Raw genomic sequence first — 6,766 nt, 5'->3', positions numbered from 1 at the left:
GCGTTGGCTCAATAGTAAGTAAAACTGGCACATTTGCGGGACTGATAATCCGCATTTCGTGATCAAGAAGTCTCTTCACTCTCAACAGGTGCAGTGCCCAGTCATGGAATAATTGGTGCGATATTCCTTGATGACATGGTCACTACCAAATGGTACTTGAAAGTCTTGGAAGATGATTTCATCCTCATTACCCAAATTGACCCTGATTTCAACGAGATGTGGTTCATGCAAGGCAGAGCCCAACCCCATTGACAGAGGAGAGTATTTGATGTCCTGGAGGAGCATTTGGGGACAGCTTTCTGGCTCTGGTGCACGCAGAGGCCACTGGCATGGGCCTCGATTGGACACCATATTCTCCAGATCTGAACACGTGACTCCTTTTGTGGGCTATAAGGCATACAGCAATAAACCCAAACCCACTTCTGAGCTGAAAACAGCCACTCAGGAGGTCACAACAGCATGGATGTTCCAACACTTCAGCAGGTCATGCAGAATTTCGCTATTCACCTGTACCACATTATCGCCAATGGTGACAGGCATATCGAAAATGTCATATCCTAAATCCGAAAACATGTAGTGACATTTACATGTTGAATAATGTGTGTGCACGCTGTAGTTTGTGACTAATTTACAGTTTTTTTCATGTAGTTCAGTAATTGTCACCCTGAGTCTGCCAAGTCCTGGTAGGTAAGCCTGAAGGAGAACTCCAGGAAGTATACTGTATTTTTATTTGACAGGAAGTTTTCTCAATTTCGAGTGCTGCCTTTTGGGATAAACATCCCAGTCTCAGTGTTGATATGAGCACTGGGTGAAGTGTTAGGTGACAGTAGTTTATCATTTATGTAGACTAAAATTGAAACAAATGAGCCCTTGATCACAATTTTGTAGTCTTATTAACCAGGTTTCAACACTTCTAAGAGCGCCTTCATCAGAATTTACACATTTAAAGTGGTCTGTAACATAATTACAAATTTACGGAAAGAAAAAGATTTTTTATATAAAAAGTGTAAGTACTGACTAACAATACAAGACAAAGACAGTACTCACATGTCTCGTATAAAATAAATAACAGGCCAGAAGGGCTTTAGTCACAAAATATTTAAAAGGAATATGTGAAGACGAGCCTCTAAGGGCTGCTCATACCTGTACAGCCACAGGTTGCAACGGACTGAGGTGCCCGCGTTAACAAGTGCAGCGGGTGAACATGACATTGCAGTGAGAGCACCATCTAGTAGCTGCGTGTACAACTTGGCTACCGTACTTAACATTCGAATATAGACAGGCGAAAATTATAATGACGGGCTTCCCAACCTTCTCATCTGGCGGACCCCTTCTTCAGTTGAAAATCCATGGCGGACCCCTAGTCAGTCAAGAGCATAGTAACATTAAATTTCAGAGCGAAACCCATGCTAACTGAAAGCTTCTTAATGCAAGTGCCATGTTCCCAATGCCCCCCCCCCCCTACCCGCCACCCCCGAAGTATCAATAGTCTTTGGTTTAGAGATGAATGAAAACACCTTGAAATTAACGATCCAATTTGAATTCCCACTGTATCCAGACACTTACTAGTGGATTTACTCCATTTGTTCAGCACACTATAGCCTGATTTAAATTAATTGGTAACTGACATTTCACTCGCTGGAGCTGCCTTCCTCCAAGAGCAATCAACGTCACGTCCAAACTGTTCGCTGTTGACAAGCTGCCGCTTGTGGTCTGTTCACTTCCACTGTTTGGCTACAGTTGTGCAAGGAGCATGCATATTTCGTAACAGTTGTGTGCAAGCGAGCGCGCGCGCGGTGTGTGTGTGTGTGTGTGTGTGTGGTTTTTCGTGAAATCCGAAGAAAAATGTTCAACTGTATGTAAAGTCTATGGGACTTAACTGCCGAGGTCATCAGTCCCTATCTTACACACTATTAACCTAAGTTTAACTTCCGCTAAGGACAACATACACACACACACACACACACACACGCCCGAGGCAGGACTCGAACCTCTGGCGGGAGCAGCCGCGCAATCCGCGATGACATGGTTTCAGCGCATCCATTGGAACTACTGAGGGCCTTGGGAGAGCCAGTCCTGACAAAACTGTACCATCTGGTGAGCAAGATGCATGAGACAGGCGAAATACCCTCAGACTTCAAGAAGAATATAATAATTCCTATCCCAAAGGAAGCAGGTGTTGACAGATGTGAAAATTACCGAACTATCAGTTTAATAAGCCACAGCTGCAAAAGACTAACACGAATTCTTTACAGACGAATGGAAAAACTAGTAGAAGCCAACCTCGGGGGAGATCAGTTTGGATTCCGTAGAAATGCTGGAACACGTGAGGCAATACTGACCTTAAGACTTATCTTAGAAGAAAGATTAAGGAAAGGCAAACCTACGTTTCTAGCATTTGTAGACTTAGAGAAAGCTTTTGACAATGTTGACTGGAATACTCTCTTTCAAATTCTAAAGGTGGCAGGGGTAAAATACTGGGAGCGAAAGGCTACTTACAATTTGTACAGAAACCCGATGGCAGTTATAAGAGTCGAGGGACATGAAAGGGAAGCAGTGGTTGGGAAGGGAGTAAGACAGGGTTGTAGCCTCTCCCCGATGTTATTCAATCTGTATATTGAGCAAGCAGTAAAGGAAACAAAAGAAAAATTCGGAGTAGGTATTAAAATCCATGGAGAAGAAATAAAAACTTTGAGGTTCGCCGATGACATTGTAATTCTGTCAGAGACAGCAAAGGACTTGGAAGAGCAGTTGAACGGAATGGATGGTGTCTTGAAGGGAGGATATAAGATTAACATCAACAAAAGCAAAACGAGGATAATGGAATGTAGTCTAATTAAGTCAGGTGATGTTGAGGGTATTAGATTGGAAAATGAGACACTTAAAGTAGTAAAGGAGTTTTGCTATTTGGGGAGCAAAATAACTGATGATGGTCGAAGTAGAGAGGATATAAAATGTAGACTGGCAATGGCAAGGAAAGCGTTTCTGAAGAAGAGAAATTTGTTAACATCGACTATAGATTTAAGTGTCAGGAAGTCATTTCTGAAAGTATTTGTATGGAGTGTAGCCATGTATGGAAGTGAAACATGGACGGTAAATAGTTTGGACAAGAAGAGAATAGAAGCTTTCGAAATGGGGTGCTACAAAAGAATGCTGAAGATTAGATGGGTAGATCACATAACTAATGAGGAGGTATTGAATGGAATTGGGGAGGAGTTTGTGGCACAACTTGACTAGAAGAAGGGATCGGTTGGTAGGACATGTTCTGAGGCATCAAGGGATCACCAATTTAGTATTGGAGGGCAGCGTGGAGGGTAAAAATCGTAGAGGGAGACCAAGAGATGAATACACTAAGCAGATTCAGAAGGATGTAGGTTGCAGTAGGCACTGGGAGATGAGGAAGCTTGCACAGGATAGAGTAGCATGGAGAGCTGCATCAAACCAGTCTCAGGACTGAAGACCACAACAACAACAACAGCGCCCTGAGCCGGCGCACAAACGACCCCCGTGAATGAAAAATTTAAGTAAGCAGTACAGTAATTTCAGAAACTTTTTTTTATTGACGATAAGGATATACGTAGTATAGGATTATACCACAGGGTGAGCATAAAGTCTCTTGCTGATCACAAAAATTTATTTCTAAGGAATTGTGCCTGATACAGCTGTTTGTTGCAAATGGTAGCTCAACTCGTGAAGTTTTTATGGACACCTTCTGGATTAGCTCTAACAGCATCTGATGTCTTTCCTTACTCTCTCTCTCTCTCTGTATGTCAGTCTGTCTGTCTGCCTGCCTGCCGGCCTGTTGGTCTCTTGTTACAGGTAGCTTAATTTGGGTGTGATACTGTCACTATAGCGTCTTGGATGAAACGTTTCCTGACAGATGGGCCGGCAGAGATGGTCGAACATCTTAGCCACCATGTTCACAAGACATAACGCATCTAGAGTTCCTTTGTGGAGTAACGTTAACGATAAAGTATTCAGTTCACCAGTTCCTGATGTACCTGCTCTTACAGCACGAATAGGAGATGCTGTAGAGACGGTGATGGACGTAATGTTGGCAAAGACGTGGGGAAAAATTAAGTATCACGTAAACATTGTATGGTCAACAAACAGAGTATATATGGAAGTGTTGAAACTTACGAAGTAAGGATTACGGTATTGTAACTGAATGAACATTACGCAAGTGTTACTTTTTACTTGGAAACTGTATTACTTTTAAATTCCAATACAGTGTCCCTCATGTATGCTGACTTAGAATAGTATTAGGTACCCTACATTTTAATATGAACATGACTGTGTAAATTAGTTTCTATGTGTGTAATGCCAATTAATTTAAACTGCATCTGACTAACTGTGAATGATACTGAATATAAGGAATCGTTATCAATAATACTCAAAATGGCTTCCTCTTCAAACAGTCTCAAACAATGGCTGACTGTGCTGTAGTAGAAAAACAGTCGATCAGAGAATTCGCATTCTCCGTCACTAAACTGTGTATACGTTCTCACTTAGGAACCGCAAATGCTTCTTGGAAATACGACCTGAAGTAAAAGTACACATGTTTTTCACAGGAAAAAAAATTGATTTTCACATTTTTATTCAATAATTTTACTCATTATTTTACACGATTTGGTGAAAGGTGGCCGCGGATCCCCTAGAAAGAGCCGGCGGACCCCTAAGGGGTCCGCGGACCACACGTTGGGAAGCCCTGTTATAATGAATATAGTTCAGTACATAATGTAAAACGCAATATTTTATTTAACAGTGACAGATAAAGTAACATGTTGTCTACATCGGATCTTAGAAGTACAGTTTGAAGCATAAAAACTTCATTGTAGAAAATACAGAAAGGGCTGAATGACATAGCCTGTAGATAACGATATAACATGAAATACAGCCAATAAACCTTTTAATATATGAAAAATTATGAGATGACTTAGATGGAAAAAAAAAAAACATTTCGATGAACTGCACGAGGAGGCCCGAAATTAAATGTCAAGTACCAGCTTTATACAGTTGAAGAAATTATTATTACACAACTGCAGCCGCTCATTGAGAATGAGGCTATCATTTCGGGAAATATGATTAAAAATCTCTAAGTCTTCAAGAATTTAGATGATATTTTACGAGTGTCAAAGACATGGGAGGAGTATAGCACATTGTTAAACAAAACTTTAAAAAATTTATACTTAAAGGGCATTACCATCGAGTTGCTGGAATCACATTTTAGGAAAGTATCCCAGACACTGGCAATGGGATGGAGTTGATGTCCAAGCTAGTCCTACAAATGTTCCATTGGAATCAGATCTGGGGATCCTACTGGCCATGAAATTATGTTAACACCACACAGATGATTCAAGGAGGCTTGTGCCACATTTGAATAGGCATTGTCCTGTTGCAAACAATACGGGAGATGTAACAAGTGAGGATGCAGGATGTCCGCGACATACCACTGCACCATCAGATTTCCCTCAGTAGCTACCAGCCATACTTGATGGCTCTCCACACCATGATACCACGAGTACCTCTGCTGTGCCTTTCCAAAACGTTGGAAGAACGGAAACTCTCTCCCGGTTGCCATCATACTCACTGACAGTGGTCATTACACCTACATCGATACTCTGCAATCCACCTTAGTGTGTGGTAGTGATGGGCTAAACTGCGATTTTCCGATATCAGTGATTTCTGTGAATGCTACTTTTCAGTATCTGTTATTCTTAACTGTGATTTGTCGCAGTTAAGAGTCGCAGTTAAGGAACATAGTTCGTGTATCCCTCCGCCACTGCTATTTCTGCGATTTCTGCTACTTCCGCGATTTCTGCTACTTCTGCGATTTCTGTGACTTCTGTGACTTCTGCTACTTCTGCGATTTCTGCTACTTCTGCGATTTCTGTGATTTCTGCTACTTCTGCGATTTCTGTGATTCCTGCGACTTACCACCGTATGAAAAAGTTACATCTGTCAACACAGAAAATTGCATCTCAACAAACCTGTCATTGGCAAGTATGTTTTACGTTTTTTCTTCCGTTGGCTTTAATTTTGTATTAAAGAAACAACTGTGAAAATATTAATAGTGTAATTAATATGTAAGTAGCGTACAGTACCGTAATAGTTCGTATTTAGAAAATGAATTCTAACATATTGTTATGTTCACAGGTACCTGAACTACATTTCAGTCACTCAGTAAAGTGATAACTCAAAATATCATTGTCAACAGATCTGAAGAAATTGCCACAGCGTCTTTAGACCGTTTTCGTCAGACGAGAGGTTAGTTTCTAAGCGTTTCGATGGACTTAATTACTTCAGTGAGATCGTTCTTGCAAATGTGATATTCATTATAGCAAATATTAGCAATCTACTCTGTCAATTATATTGCTAGTAATTAATGACAGCAAAAATTGTTTAATAATCCTTGTGTTTTTGCAGACACAGTTCTGACTCTGATTACTGGTTGCTGTACATATCTATCCACATCAAGGATGTTTTTGAGAGAGACTCTTGAAGATTCAAGACAGCTCTTAGACGATTTGCAGTTTAAAAGTGAAATAATTGTGAAATAAGTGTGTGAATGATTAAACTGTGTTTTATTGAAGTTGTAGTGCGATTTTAAAGGAATAATAAATGTCAAATACAGTGAGTGAATAATAAAAATCTCATTTTCCACATGTTTAAGTCGTCCTATACCCATCATTTTCCGCCACTTACTTATTGGTAAACACTTGTTGGAGAGTGACATGCCGCCCCCCCCCCTTTCTCCACAATCTTG

At 40.7% G+C, this 6,766-nt stretch overlaps 1 long non-coding RNA gene across 1 annotated transcript; it reads left to right on the top strand.

Moving 5' to 3' along the window:
* The first annotated feature begins 5,908 nt into the window (after positions 1-5,908).
* LOC126108141 (uncharacterized) lies at positions 5,909-6,522 on the top strand. The gene is made up of 3 exons (XR_007523515.1): positions 5,909-6,003; positions 6,157-6,267; positions 6,427-6,522. It is a non-coding gene; the product is annotated as an uncharacterized LOC126108141 (long non-coding RNA).
* Positions 6,523-6,766: the final 244 nt, after the last annotated feature.

This window comes from Schistocerca cancellata, chromosome 11 (genome assembly GCF_023864275.1).
Source record: "Schistocerca cancellata isolate TAMUIC-IGC-003103 chromosome 11, iqSchCanc2.1, whole genome shotgun sequence".
NCBI classification, from domain to species: Eukaryota; Metazoa; Arthropoda; class Insecta; order Orthoptera; family Acrididae; genus Schistocerca; species Schistocerca cancellata.
The sequence above is the reverse complement of the archived record's forward strand: the minus strand, read 5'-3'. Positions and strand labels throughout refer to the sequence as shown.